The sequence below is a fragment of the Ostrinia nubilalis genome, chromosome 13 (assembly GCF_963855985.1).
Source record: "Ostrinia nubilalis chromosome 13, ilOstNubi1.1, whole genome shotgun sequence".
NCBI classification, from domain to species: domain Eukaryota; kingdom Metazoa; phylum Arthropoda; class Insecta; order Lepidoptera; family Crambidae; genus Ostrinia; species Ostrinia nubilalis.
The window spans coordinates 10,050,462-10,067,022 of record NC_087100.1 but is presented as its reverse complement, the minus strand read 5'-3'; the positions used below and the strand labels follow the sequence as shown (position 1 = coordinate 10,067,022).

Here is a 16,561-nt window from a genome sequence, read left to right as displayed (position 1 = left end):
CATTGAGTCACATCACTAAATAATATCTGAGAGAGGAAAACGTTTAATGTTATTTCACTAGAATGATATAGGAAGTTATTGTACAATAACTTCCTATATCATTCGAGCACATAATGTAATTTCCACACTGGTGTATCTGTGTGGTGAAATTACACTTTCTTGGAATTTCTGTAATAGTTAACTGGAGGTTACATACATATTGGATATAATGTTTACGTATGAGGTATCATTAAATGTGTATTTCATGCATCGTGTGCCAGTAGGCACTACTAACAGCCCTTATCAGCTTCAACTCGTTTCATTTGCGTTTGTAATGAGTAAAGAATTTAGATGCCAAGTAAACTCAACACTACATAACGGAAATTCTAAGACCTATTTACGAGTAGGTATATTGGGATTCTAAAGCGACTAGATTCCTGCATGATTATTAGAGATATCCCATAAGAAACGTCTCTACATTTTAGCCAATAAATATCTGACTTCTGGTTATAGTAATTGGATTTTTGGTTATCTTACTGATAGATAGTGAAAAACCTAACCAAAGAACTAAAATGTTGTTATTTGTAGCTTTTCATAATACCAGTTTTTTAACATCTTCATAACTCTTGGCAACGTTTGATCCATGAAATCGAATAGGTGACGTCACTATTATCGTTATACAGTGTTACTTGGTATTTAGCGGGCTGTCAATCACACCGAAACGTAACACCTTTCTAAGGTCGGAGTTTAAGCCATCAACACATCACTCACACCGCAACGCATCGGCGACTAATTTACTTGCATAACCTTACTTACGATTGCAATTTGCCTTGTTAGTCTTGTTACATAGAGAACCCACTATGGTACACTTCCTATATGTATTGGGTAAACTAATTACTAAAGTTTACTACGTTCAATATTTAAATAAATTATCATTTTGCCTATCTAATCACATGTAGTTTTTTTATAATCGCCATTGTGACAGGCGCAACTTAATTAACAGTATCAATCAACTCTACAATATAGTGATTAATATCTAAAAGATAATAACCTACTTCAATGGTATTTCTTGATTTATAAAGTAGGTATGTACTAACATTTTACATTATTTTATTCATAATCATTACAAACCAGTTACAAATGAAGTAACTAATCATGTAGGGTCAAACTTGTTTAATTTTCTGCAATTTACAGCTCGTAATCAGGAACCTGTAGTTTCGAGAAACAGGGTCCTGATCTGGAATAAAAATCTAATATAATCGTACTTTAACCGACTCAATATTACAGTATGACTAGTAGGTATCACCCGTATCACTGATTAAATTAAATTATCACCCATCAGCCAATAGCTAAGTTTGATTCAAATGTAGAGCAAACATTTCAATTTAGATCCTATATTACTACTTGTTTCCCCATATCTAAATGTTGGTTTACCAAATCAATCAAACCTCTCGCTCTTTGCGCAAAGAGTCACAGGTCAAATGGAATGCTAAATTTGCTTGTAATATGCGCAAGCGCAAAATTGTAGATGCACTAGCATCAGTTAAATATCCGCGTATCTTGCATAAGTGGCGTGTCATGTACAATCAGCGTCAAAAGTAGACTCGCTGTTTGAGAGTAAACCTTATTTTTGAAGACAAACGAGTGAAATGCTGCCAAAATTTTGGCTCTGACCGTACAACATTTCGCAAGAGCTTACTACGGGACGCGAAAGCCATGACGTAAGCGCAGGCGCAGACCGACCATTGATTAGACCGCGTGAATGTTACGTTACTTAATCCATTCGCCATTCTTGACTATTCGCGTTTTGCGGAATAACTCGCAGCGATGGAGCTTGCAATATTAACCTTTCAGTGTACACGAGTACATACATTTGTAGAGCCATTTTCTTTGAAAGGCACGAGCTTAGTTGCTTCTAATAGCCATTAGTAACAAACCCGCACTTTCCCCTGGGTAAAGTACTTCCTAAAATACCATCTAAGATCTTGGCAGTAACTAAACATTATTCTTTGATCGCTTTCCTCTCTATTTATAACTTTTCAATTAAGGTACAGGAATTCTGAAAGCAAAATAGGTAGGTATCAATACTTAATACAGAGTGGGTTCCAAGGCGACGTTGTCAGTAATTAGTGGTTCGCAATCTGATGCAATTGCCCGATGTTTCCTTAGCTATCTCTGATTGAATTTCAATGGAAGTAGATACGATTGCCAAGTAATGAAAGGTAAGCTTTAGATGCGTAGCATAATCGAATCGACTGGTTAAAGGTGTTTTAAATAATAGCTGTTTCGTTGATGCGTAAGTAATGAAAACGGGTGTTGGTACATACATCAATATATTTTACTTTTAAATGGAAAACGATATCCGCGTTGGGAGACACCGCGTTACAACCGTTACTAAGCTAAAGTTGAAGGCAATGGATCAGAATACGATATAATTTTGCAAACAAATAGCGTGAATGACATTGACACCGGTATTTATATCCCTAGTGGTATAATTATTCATAATTCCAAAATAATAATTCTGTATTTTTCAGAGTCAATTTTATTTTCTGTCGATTATATTAACGTCAACTGTACAGAAAGAGGTTTTTACGTATTTTTTCGCAAAATAGAGCCTATCTTTCTCATTGAATCTTTCATTAATTTTATAAAATTACAAATACCTACTACTAAAGTAAATAATAAATTGTAAAACCGTAGGTAGAGCAAAACAAAACAGCATTTTACTAAAATTGTTAAATAACGCACAGTTTTGTTTTAGCTACAGTTATTTCAAGATTAATTACTTCTTGTTACAGTGTAATTAATGTCCATTACAAAGAGACAAATGAAAAATGATTTGTCCAAATATCAAAAACGTAAATATTAAAATGTTTAGTTCAACGGTGACATGTACAATGTTCAAAATAGCCATTGTGACAATGTCGGAGTAAGAGACCTAACAAACAACTATAGGGCCCAGTTTATAAACAACTCCCTTCATAAACAACTGTTTGCTTTGCCGACAGACCGTTATTTGTTTAGTAATTGATATTATAAATGTAACTACTTGGACGCTTTATAAATAGCCGCGAACGGAACGTGTAGAGTTACATTAATTATCTAACGAGACAATAATATTTTAATATGCCAATTTACATTTTACGGTCGGCTGAAAAGGCTAGAGCCTAGAATGTAAAGTATTTTTAATAATTAAAATTCTTGGTTCAATTCCGACACAGAGAGAATTTAAAATTCTGGATGAAATCAGATTATCCTGTGTATAAACACGGTGTTTTTTTAATTTGAAAGCAGTTTTGTGATAGTTATGTATTGATCGCAGAACATTTTACAATTAAAGACATCAGAATGTAGTCGGTATGAGATTGGGCATAATCAAAATACCTATCAGCGAGTGGAAACTTGTTTTTAATGCCCTTAATGGCTATACTACTTGTCGTTGTAAATTAGGGTCGGTCGATATATGTATAGAGTCACCGTCGGCTGGGCCCACTTTTAACTTGGCCCACGGTCCCAGTCGCCGGATTGACTTAAAATATTTTTCTTCCGACAACTGAGCAAACTCAAGTGTATTTTTCGAAATGCGTAGATCTTTTATGCACATTGACGTTAGGCACATTGTAGGAAAAAGTACCCAAAAAGTCATAAGCACCAAGTTAAAAGCGGGCCCAATCGACGGTAGAGTCGATATAAACAGGGTATAAATAAATCTGTCGACGAACGGAACTGCGGATAAATCGCTAGGTATACGTGACCAGATCGCCCTATGTGGATATTCTAGGTGACTGATGGGTGTGTCCTGTAAGGCTGTATTAGGCTTTTATAGTAATTTGGGCACATCAGTCTCTTTCAGCTGAGGCCTGAGAGTGATGGTAGGTCTGAGACGTTATTTGTAAGCCCTCTGTCTCTGTCTTCAGTCAGTGTATTAATAGTATTTAGCTTAAGACAATATTTTACGTGGCAAATGGATGACCACAACAGTTTTTGTTAAATATTAATTTATACAATACTCCAACAACTATCAGTGCTGAATATCTTCAAAACTAGATAATAAGCAAAAGGTGAAAGAAAAATAAAAACAAAACAGAACTAGTCCTTCTCACACGGCTGGCAACGAATGGCAGAGTGTATTAAAATGCTACGTGATCCAATTGCTTGCATTTGACATTATAGTGCACAAACTGCACAAAGTCAATTAATAAGTCAGAATGAATCTTGGGAGGTCTCACATAGTGCAATATAATAAACGATATACCATATGATAACGGAGTTGAATCGGTAGAGTCGACTGAAAAAGGACTGATCGTTTGCTATTATTACTTGTACGAGTATAATGGAAATTAAATGATCCATGAATTTTTTGGGTGCTGCTGAACATGAATAAATTAAACATATTAAAAACAAGGGTCGTGAACTGAACTACTGCTACGACACAAAAATGACGGCTTAATTAATGTAATGACAACTATGATAGAGTGATTTATCATCTTTACTATATAATAAAAAATTCGTTCCAAATTTTCCATTTATTTTTTTCTTTTTGTTAGTTTTTGTTTCAGATAGGTTTTCCTGTAGGTAAAATTAGTATTGTTCATACGCCTGAATCTGTGACATGATATTAACAAAGATCGGCGCACGCGTCGGATTTCCATGTTGATACGGTTGCAACTGGAGTCGCCGTGAGAATATCACGATGATGACAAAATACGGTAACTTTAGCTCTAGTGAAAGTACTTTTTAAAGTTGATAGTGCCTGAATTACTCTTTGCAATTGTAACTCCCATCATATATTATTTTCCGTCTTTAGAAACATTTCTATTAAATTTATACATGACGCGATAAAACTTGTAAATGCTTTTATTTACTCTACATTAAATAAATGACTACTTTTATGTTTTCTATCTAAATTGAAAATAATACCATATAATTATCGTTTTATATTGAATGCAAAACTATAAATTATTATTTATAGACTTCATCATAAGGTGCACTAGGAAAACCGCCACTATGATAACATATTAGGTGTCAATGTTATATTTGTATTTTGAATAAATATTATAACTAATTAAACTAAGGAAAATTGCATGGAAATTACACGCTTATTGCAAAAGCTAGCACTAAACAATCGCGGTTAGGAAAATAAATTAATATTTCATAACTAATATACAAAATATAGTTGAATGTGAATACAGCTATAATTATAATAATTATAGTTATGTTATTATGTTATCATTTGTTTCTGACATTAATTTATATTTAATATAAAATATTCAATAACGGTTTTAATTAAAACGGATTGGTTTGCCAAATAGGTACGACCAATACAAAAAAGTTGTGTATTGTGAATAAAAAGTATTAGTATTGCAATCTCAATTGCAGTCCTCGCCTGCCCATAGACGTTTCTACAATCTACATTGGCATTATTACAATGTTCATTCATTGTAAATCATCATGCGGTGAGGTAAGTATGCTAAAGGGGTACATGAGCAGGTATGCTTTATCGGTCTAATATACCTGATATCGGCAGATATCGACGTGGGCAGTAGCTCGTGATAACATCCTACACACTCACACACTTACGTATGATAACGATATCTTTTTGTTTTCTTTGCAACCGCCGCTTAATCTCCGTTCTTTGTCGCCAAATGGAATTCATTCAGCAGATTGTAGATTTAAAATGTCTGTCTAAGTAGGTACTTTCGCAGCCTCTATCTGAATCACAAAAGAATCCGTAAACGATTTTCGCAGATTCGCATGCGACTTGAGAGCGAAAATATCAAACCAATTTGAAAGAAGGTTGCTAAAAAAGCTGATTAACTTGAATATAACGAAGGTCCTTACTCCTTACTCTTTCTTGTTTATGCAAGAGCAAGACGTGAAATGTAATAAAACACGATGATAGTACGTTAACAGTGTTATCAACGGTATAATTACACAGACGGAACAAATTGTTATTGTTTGTTGCAATGTCTGTGGCCTTTTAGTCTAAACTGATACAGACTTTAAATACTTCCCGTTTACTCAATATGTATACTTTTAACTAATATGTTTATTTGTTATCTAGTTGCCTTAATACTCGTACAAACTCTATTTAATTTGAGGGCAAATCATTTGTTTGACAGTTGGGGCATTTTAATTAATTAAAATATTTATCCATTCGTCTTTATTAAATAAAGTGAGTAAACTCATAGGATTAATAGATACGCTATCAATTGTGTAATGCTATTCATATCTAAAGCGCGATAATTTTATCATTGAGAAATTGTAAGCTCTATATATTTTTTTGTTTTAAACAAATGTAATTGCTTTTGCAACAAATATCTAAAATTAATAAGTACGTAGGTATGTTTATTATTATTCTACGAAGCACTTATTTGTGTTTAAATTAGTGCTGTTATTTGGCTTCCTAAATAGCACAGATAAAGTGTGTTAGTGCCTACAAAGTAGTGTTTGTGTACTCATTACCAACTACTATATTTGTGTATCATGTGAATCCGTTACGATAACGCGGTGTAACACAAATGTGTGTCTTATCACCGGGCGATAAGAGCTCCAGGAGTAGCTGTGTATTCCACAATAGGTCGAAGTTGAACTCGCCTCGTACTTTTCCTACTCGGTCTAATTTTAAATAATTAATTACTCTTACAACAACGTAGTAAAACTGATTAACGGCCGCTGTAATGTACTCCACTTTGTTAACATTATTTGATGTATGAACTTTGTAATACTCTTATGTAGAGTCGCGTTAAGATTTTATTGAGCTACAGCGAAGCTTTAGTTGAAAAAAAGAGAATCAAAATAAATAAAATCATCAACAAAAAACAATAGTGACAAAATATGAATGTCACAACAAATTAATTTGGAAATATTTTCAGAATTAGGTAAGAGTATTGTAACTACAGAATATAAACAGGCTCATTACATAAACACTCTGTTAACTATCTTGTGCCATTATAATAAACATTATAGGTACATGTTTGAATATGTGCCACAATTATTATTTACATTTAACAATTCGCATTCGAATAAAATATGAAAATACGAGGGGAAAAGTATATTTCTTAGAGCTTTAAGAGGCGTAGCCTTCCTGTAAGTTTTTTATTGCCAATTTCAGAGGCTTGTGTTAGCTCTGACGTTGTCCAATTTTGTCAGATCCATTTGCCACGCCCCATGGATTTGGACTTTGTCTAAAGTGTGCAATTTGGAGAGAACACATATTTTTTTCCGTCCAGCCTTTTGACGGGTCCACACTTATTCCAAACTTATTTTTGTGCTGCCTTCTCTCTTAAATTTAATTAAAAAATAATAAACATTTTGTTGTGATATTCGTATTTAATTAGTAATGTAGAGTCTTTGAATTATAGTGTGCATCTACAAAATAAGAGAATTAATGAACCGATAAGTTTTGGAAAGTAATTACCTACCTACCTACTAAAAATGCAAGCACGCACTTGCGCTCTCTGAAGTCTCTGCGTTTTTGTCTCGTGTACATTACACTTAATTATCATGTTTATTATTCGCTATCAAAGGAAGTGTCAATTATTTTTATTCTCCCGTAGAAATACTGAAACTAAAACTGAGTACAGTTATACAACTTACTTCCTATTTTTACAGCGATGTCAAACGCAACACCTGCGTCCTCATGGCACCCAGCTAGCCATTAATGAATTATTTATAATTAACCACGTACATAATTGCAATTCTTACGACATCAACTGCTATGCACAGCTTTCTTATTGTGACAGACTTATAATTTAATTGGGACTCTACGTTTGAAGTTCTTCTTCTTCTGCCTCGCCATATCCCGTTACGCGGGGTCGGCTTCCCGATCTCGGACTCTACATTTTAGGTCCTATAATTTTTAACAGCAAATCGTTATAAGTAACGGCTATTTCATTATTATGATAATGTAACTAGAAACATGGATGGACTAGTTCTTTTATAAAAGCATAGGTAATACAAATAGCATGCATTGTAAAAAGGTAGGAAGAATTTTAGGTCTTTATGTTAGTCTAATTTTGAAATTAAACATGCTGTATCCTGGAAATGCGTCACCTAACGGCATTTTGGTGATTACAAGGTAATACGAGTAGAAGTAGTTAATGCATGTGAATACTACAACTTTTATGTAAAAGTCGGGAAAAAAAGGTGTCTCTACATAAAAAACGCTGCTGGTGACTATTTCATTGATTAATGTCATGCCACAAAAACTGAATACAGTCAGTTCCTCGATTTCAAAATGTTATTTATTCACGCATTTCGTGAACGTTTATAGTAAGTAACTACCTACTTCACTAGCTTGTCAAAGACGGCTGTTTACTCAGTTGAGATCTCGTCGTAAGAACGTGAACTTTATAGCGTTTTAACATCATTCTTAGAAGACACACTTCAAACACTAGTTGAATGACTTTAAACGAATGTTTGCCCAAGTGATTTAAAATAGAGACGTTACTATAGATCCTATTGTATGTGTACTTACATAATACGCAGTCCTATAGAGTCATTGGCAGGGGAGACACAGAATAGCTGAACGGAGTTGGCTCAAGATCATGAAAAACAAAAGGAACTATCGGTTTCGGTTCGGGATGGCACAGGTAGCGCTGGCGAGGGCGCCAGAGACAACCTAAATAAAGCAGGCCAGCAGGGAGCAGCCGTCTCGGCGGACGCAGAACGCGCGCACACATAAGCAGAACTCACACCCGCGCAGCGCGCTCACTAGCGCGTCGTGCACGCACACACCCGCACCCAGACGAAAATAAAATCCACTCGTATGCGCCATGCAAATAGGAAGGCGGCCCGTGCACGCGAACCGCCCGAATGAACGAAGATCCTTACGTTTCGTGGCACTGTCGCAAGACGGTCACGGGCGCATCGCAGGCCGCGGGTCACAGCAACGCTCGCTCGGAGATCTCATCCGAGGGAAGGCGCCTTCCGCCACTCCGAACTGGTTTCGTATGCTCGGTATCCGATGGAAAAGTACACGGGCGTGACGTCTACGAACATTCGGCACTCGCGATATCGCGCGCCGGTTCCGCTGCGGTCACTCGGCAGGAAAATCAACGAGCGGAGATTAGCATGAATGATGCGAGGTCGTTCGCGAGGAGACGGAACGCGGAGAAGTGCGACGTCGGCGCGGGTCGCAGCGCGACTGACGGCGGGCGGCACTACGCGGAGCCGTGCGTAGTGAGTGGCCGTGAGGAGCGGGGACGAGGAAACCCGGCGCGAGTACGGAGCGCCCGGCGGCCGCCCGGGAGCGGGGGGAGGGGCGGATTAATCACGTAGTAAGTATGCCCCCCTGGGCCGCCGGCCGCTTGCCCGCGGCGCCGCGATAGAACCTGCGCCCGACCGATACATAAATAAATACTAAATGCAATATGAGCGCTCGTCGTGCCAGACTGAAACCGGACACTTCTCGAGGCGAAATGAATTCCTGCATGAGCGTTGCCACTGAATCTTGGCTGCGAGCGCCAGACTTCGTAAACATGATGCAACCCAGTAAACGCTTGGTGATCAATCAATCCGAGCTGACTTTCATCTACCTCGATCAACTTAGTCGTCGATTTATTCACTCTTTCAAAACTTGCCTGTGCTTCTCTTCCGGGATCATAAATAGCGCCCATTCAGCTGGCTTCCTATTCAGTTGCGACTTTCAGAAAACGCAATCTACACTCAATAACATCTACCAGCAGCAGGGATTTCCCAACACATCTTTAGTGAAAAGGTTTGAAACCGGTTCTTCCACATAGACGACTGGAAGTTGCAGTACACGTTTACGATATTCGAAGACTTTTACGCCGGCTTTTATCGAGTTATCTGCAGATAGACTCTTACCTTGCGCGTGTAAATGGAGGAAAAGAAAACACTTTGTTTCTGCAATTTGCATTGCGATTAGTGCGCAGGTAATTATTTTGTAAACGTATTTCGTAGAGAGCTGAAGGGTGTACCTGCGTTGTTTTATTGGAACAAAACACGGGCTCTATTCAGGTATGCGGCTACAATGAGCAGTAGCCCGAGTGCCCAGGCATATAATCTTTGACCAAACCATTGTGTCGTGAAACGGTTCCTAAGATAAGCCTTAAAAAGAAATGGAGCGGCCCGTAAGGACAAATGGCCCGACTCGGCCTTTGTTACAGGATATATGCTGCACTCAATCTTTATTAACAGTTTGGACGCAGACCTTTTCCCGATATCACCTCGTCGTATCGTGTTAGTATCGTGAATCGTCGTATCGTGAATTACGTGGAGATACGGTTGTAAAAGGATATGGCTCTGGCCAAGGCTGCGAGAGAAACTTTGACATACCTATGAGTATCTACCATATAGAATCCATTTAGGCTCCTAATTCACGAAATCAAATCTGACACAAAGATTCCATCTTCTTTCCTTGTTAAAACCAGAAAGATAATACTTACTCGCAACATAACGAAGACTCTACATTTACGAGTACTATTTACTTTCCCCATAATAACTTCCACTATAAAGCTACAATCAAAAACTCAAGATCAAACTCAGCCGCGAGCTGTAAAAGAATTTGATTGAAATAATTGAACCACCGAAGGTACCGGTGAACTCTGTCTCTTCGACAAGGGCCGACGGTCGATTTGCCATGGTCCGCCGCGGAAAAAATATACTTGTTTTTTTAACGAGCACAGATCGAAAGCTTTTTCTGCCGTTTATTATGTTGTGTTTAAATCGAATCACTTGACGTTGATATTGTTGCGCCGGACGAACAGGTTATATTGACGATTCGTTGGATTATTTTTGGAAGATCAGCATCCCAATGTTTATGTTGTTTTGATTTGATTTTGAAAAGTTTTAGGATTACAAGTGGATTGTTACTGTTGTTAGGTAGATACTTTTTCGATGTGTCTGAAATGGTTTTCTGAGAAATGTAGAGTCGTTTTATTTCAATATCTACTGTGTTAATTAATTTTAAACATTGCCCGTCATATCCTATTTTACTAGATCTGTCATACTTAATTATTTTATGGCATAAAAATTGCCACATGTCGGTTATTGAGATAGACCGTCTGCACCTATTTTTAGCCACATTTAAGTATCAACTGCAATTCAGTTCATAATAATTAAGCCTTGAGTCATTGTTATGATGTCATTTGTCGGGGAAAACTAGAAATAGACCGGTATTATCTCAATCTAGCTTACGGGATAAATCATTGTTTTTGTCGATTCATTAAATTATATCGAGTTATCAAGTACGTAGCTTTGATCGTGGAACAATGAGAAACCGGTCGTCATTAACATACCAACTCAATTAACAATCGTGCCTTTTACATGTTATTTTGAACTGTTACAATGTGGTTTGTAGACGAAACAGTTTGGTATTGCTCGCTGGTTTGACCTTGAAATATTTTTGCGCTATTCTGTAACGATGTTCCCATGAACTTGGGTTTTAAGTCTAGATACAGAACTCTATACATGAATTAATTTACAGTTGTAATAAATCGAATTATCAGCAATTCCAGGAATTGATTGTCAGCTTTATCTGAAACGTGAAAAAGATTATACCTTTTTAATCTAGGTACGTAAGTAATACTGTCAATTTTATCAAAATCATAAATAGCGATCATTTTTGTACTATCATAATCATTTAAATAGTAAAGATGTTGATTGTAGATAGAGTATTGAGACATTGTAGATAAAATAGCAAATAGAGTCTAATGTAGGTACAATCCTCTTTATTGCGTCATGGTATCTTCACTTCTTTAAAGATACCTTGTATGGTGGTATGGTGATCATTATTTTTAGCTCAGATAGCCATTTTTACCAATAAACTAATTAATTGCTTAGTGACTCTACCAAGAGGCGTGCGGGCGTTTATTAATTAAAATTACCAAGTAAAGACGACAGCACATTAGTCTACCTACATATACTTAGCTACCTTCATTTATGTTGAAAAGTAGCAAATAGTACATAATTAAATTATGTATTTACAACTAGGTATTATATGATGCCACAGAAATCTCATGTGTCTATGTTTGTTAATTTGGTTGAACGCGTAAATCTTACGAAATACTGGTTTGAAATGATATTTTTTATGTTTTGATAGTGCATTTAATATCGAAGAAGTATTGTATAGGTAGGTCATATAAAACTACGACCAATAATAGGAGCGGAGCATCAATGAAAAATATTGCAAAAATTTATTCAAACTTTTCAAGCGTACGAATTCACGGGCACAGCTAATTATATTATCATTACATAATATGCCTGCCTTAAAGTAAAACTATTGCCAGCTACTGACTCTACCTTCAAACTGTCTGGTTCAAGCTAAAGAATGGCTCCATGTCTGAAATAAACGACATTCTATACTTGTTTCTGGCGAGTGATTAATTGTTCACATGACATACGGCAGGCGCCTTTTGAATATTTTCACACACCTTAAAGGAATGCCTCAGCAGGTTTTAAAGATGATCCATTTATTTTTCTCACGATGCCGTTAATAATGGACGGAATGATTGAGAAAACAGCCCTTTTTTATTAAAGGTTGCGTATATTATAATATCAATGAAGTGTACTCGTAGTAGATAGTTCTTCATATTCGAATTATGAAATTCGTAATTGCTTTTTGTTCGAATGAAGTTCTCCTTAATCCATAGATTTCTTAGGCTGGGTTGCACCATCTTACTTTAACTTTGACAAACGTCAAAAATCTGTCAAACTCCATACAAAAAGCGCCGGTTATCGTCACAGTTACCGTTAAAGTTAGGTGGTGCAACTCAGCCTTAGATTAGCTAGAGCCAACAGATTGATAGGCAAAAAACTTTAATATACATTTGTCAAACACTTCTACTTATACGTATCAATAACAAACGATTTAAGTAATTTGAGTGTTCTAATTAACCAATTAAAATAAAATGATGCATTGGCGCTTAAAATCAATTGTCTTCTATGTAATATCATTAAAAAACATAAGATAGTTACAAATTAACCACATTCCTAAATTCTTTAAATATTTGAAGGTGATACACATTACTTGTAACCTAATTACTTATTTGATTCTCCAATGTCTATGACGGTAAATGCAAGGTAAAATAAACTTGTAAATTAGTCAATTAAAAGCAAAATTCATTAACATTTACTTATTTCTTTTTCGAGTACCTATATAGGCACAAGGAAATAATCAATCTTTAAAATACCTAAATAACGACTATCTGCACAACATTGTTAGTTAGTAATTAACCTGTATTAATTACGATTAGAATTTAATGGACAATATACAGTATGTATCCAAAACCACTTCAAAAATATCTTCTTTGGAGAGGTTTTGGGTTTCCATTTTTCGAAATTAGGTAATGTTGGTCCCGTAGAAACAATATTATGCTTTTAATTTCACACCCCAAAAGTAGGTATAGAAAAGTTTCCACGTTACGTTCCAAGTTACATATAACTTCATTCATAAGTACTTAGTATCACTGAAACCTGAAATTTTGAAAACCTAAAACATTCGAGCTTTGTAGGTACCCGTTGGACAAATCCTTGGGGGAAGCCTTAGTCCACCAGTGGATGTTATTTGGTTGAAACGAAACGAAACCCATTGATTCTGAAACTTCTATTTCCTGTCACTTCTAAGATCAGTAATTTTAAAAGTATTTGTCATTGTCATTGTTTTCATAACATTTACTTGAGTTTTTCAGCCAGCCTCGTTTAAGCGCCAAGGGTGAAACTTTTTCCTATAGGTATTTCTACTAATGATGAATGCCATTAACCATGAAACGGATTAATTAGCCTTATTCAAAGAACAAAGTTTGTAACTTTGACTAATTGGGCCTATGTCATTACATATGTATCTCACAGGCTAAAGGTAAGGTTAGTAGGTAATCCACTAGGTGTTAGGGTGCTACAGTTCCGGGTTTGCATCCCGCAAGTTGCAACTTAGAGTGACGAATACTAGCACTTTTACCTAGAAAATGGACATTTACTATAGAATATGTACAGAAGAATTCGGCAGATGTATATTCCAGATATCATTTTACGAATTGATCAACAAAACAACCCTTTTATTTTGTTTTTTTTTAACGAATTCTTAAAGTTACGAAAGTAATATGACATACAAGTGACATAAACTACTGAATTAACGGAGTTACTGAGAATTTACCTTAAAGTTTATGCTTAAACGTGACTTCAAATTTATTTTTCGAGTTGTACGTTTCAAGTTATTGGCTTTTATTTGCCTCTGCAGTAAACATTCTTAATCACATTTACTTAAGTTTTTTTTGGGAACTGAGTCTGTGTTTACCTGTATGCTTAGTAGATACCTACTAGGATGAATACAAACATAAAAAAGTTACATTTTCTAGAAGTGAGGTGTAGTTCTATCTATTGGGAAACTACGAGTAGGTAGGTTAGGTACTAAGCAATATTTATCTATCGAATGCTGCCAAGTTTTGCTATATGTAAATCAAATTAAATCCGTGTCAAGCCCTAGTCTAACTAAAGTATATACCTAAGCTAAGTATGTACAGCATAGACCAGACATTATCTTTAGCATCGCAGACGTCTGCCGGCCCACGCGCCATCTTTGGATCCATTACCCCCCAATTAGACGACATATTCGACATGACAAAATGTCAATGTGTAGGTATTATCCTGATAAAAAGACAAGCAAACCTTTTAATTAGAGATCAGGTTTCTAAGCTTAAACACAGAGATATAAATACATTAGAATGCTATCTTACGTACCTACCTAATATTGATTGTAAAGTTTTTGTGAAAAAAAAAAAACATCACGCTATTAAGTTTTCAGTCTTCATTCCCTGACCTAAAACTAGGTTCTGTAAATAAATCTGCTTACAATTTATATATTTATGTCCAATTCAATCACGCATCGAAATCGGGTTCACAGGTATTCGGAATACACGGAATACTCGTTTAAGCCATTTATTTGAAAATACACCCTAATTATTATAACTGAAATAAAAGGAAAAATCAGTTTTCATCGTAATAAATTGTAACAGTGGAAAACATGTAATAGTCCTGCGAAAACTAGATGTTACATAGAAAACCTAATTAGAGCAATTAAATAAAATATTATTTTACGCTTCCATTTCCAGTTAATTCCATGGCTTTTATATGTCATCTATGATAAGGTGAACTTGCCCAAAAGCAGTCTATTTACTCAAGCCTTTGTTTTGTATGAATATTAATATGTTTACCGTAATTGAGGAGAACAGTTTTGATAAAATAAATTAAGCTGCGATAAGCAAAATTAGTTTTTCTAAGAAGGCAAGCCTTTGAGCGATCTTTTAATAATGTACTTGTAATTACTCAAGTCTCGTTCAACATAACTTTAAATCTTTTAAGTCTAAACTAGAGGAATGGAATCTAGAAATGAGAACTCGATGGAGAGACTGGTAGTTCAGGGCCAGGTGGAAGAGGAGAGCACGCGGTCGATCGCCAACCCGCTGGATAGACGCCATCACGAAGGCTACTGAGTCCACCATGGTCCAGTGTACTCGCGACGCCTCTAACCGTCAGAAATCGAAGCACATCGCCAGGAGAGCTACCCTCGGAGATGACATCACCCCACCATGTACCTCGTCAGCGCAACCACGACCACTCTGACAAGAGTGCCCGACTAAGAAGAAGAGGAATGGGAGCGGTAGGGGAGACCGAGGAGAGTTGTAACAGAAGAGAGTTGAGACATTGACGATTTTTTGGAACTTGTTAACTACTAGCGAGCTCGTAACAGTGCGCGCTTTTTAGGTTCAGTCTCGAGCTAACAAATATGTGCTGTTGCGAGTCTGAAGTCTCGCTGACGTTTGACGTTTCAAAAACACCCGCCCGTGCCGCTCCTATACCTCAGGCACTTAGTTCTTATAATTTTAATACCTTAGTGTGATAAGGCTTTATAGATTATACTAGCTTTCCGCCCGCGGCTTCGCCCGCGTGGAATTTTGTCTGTCACAGAAAAACTTTATCGCGCGCGTCCCTGTTTCAAAAACCGGGATAAAAACTATCCTATGTTCTTTCCCGGGACTCAAACTATCTCTATGCCAAATTTCATCAAAATCGGTTGCGAGGTTTAAGCGGGAAAGCGTAACAGACAGACAGACAGACAGACAGACAGACAGACAGAGTTACTTTCGCATTTATAATATTAGTTGGGATGGGATTAGTTGGGATTACCACATTATTACCGTGTTAGAAAGTTTTTAAATAATTTTAAAAATAACAGTACCTAGTTGAAATCTTACGCTATCTGTGCTAAAATCTCGAAGCATAAACGCGTTAAGCTCGTACGAAAGCTTTTATAGCGGACGTCGCAAGGAAGTTGAAAGCTCGTCGCTAAATCACCGCCTCCCACGACAGTTCATCACACTGCAGCAAATAGACGAGCATACCCGGGTTATTATAGTAAGCTATGCGCCCGCAATATATTAAACGATATGCTTCATGAACAGTTATTTTAGTTCTTGAAGATATAAATCACTAGAATTGGCGAGATATGGTTTTGAAATTCATTAAATAAAGGAATCCCTGAAAGCTGTATTGCATGTATAGTTACATTTATGTTTCGTTACGCTTTGCGCTTTTTAAACCGATTTTGATAAGTTTTTAAATA

At 36.4% G+C, this 16,561-nt stretch overlaps 1 protein-coding gene across 2 annotated transcripts in view; it reads right to left on the bottom strand.

Moving 5' to 3' along the window:
- Positions 1-9,150, bottom strand: part of LOC135077636 (ataxin-1-like) — a 36,451-nt gene extending 27,301 nt beyond the window's left edge. The window contains exon 1 of one of the 2 annotated variants that reach the window (XM_063972192.1): positions 8,815-9,150. The gene's annotated coding sequence lies outside the window, so the exon portion shown is untranslated. Of the gene's footprint in view, positions 1-8,458; positions 8,638-8,814 lie in introns of those variants that run through there. The other variant, XM_063972193.1, reaches the window with a different exon arrangement.
- Between the last annotated feature and the right edge of the window lie 7,411 nt (positions 9,151-16,561).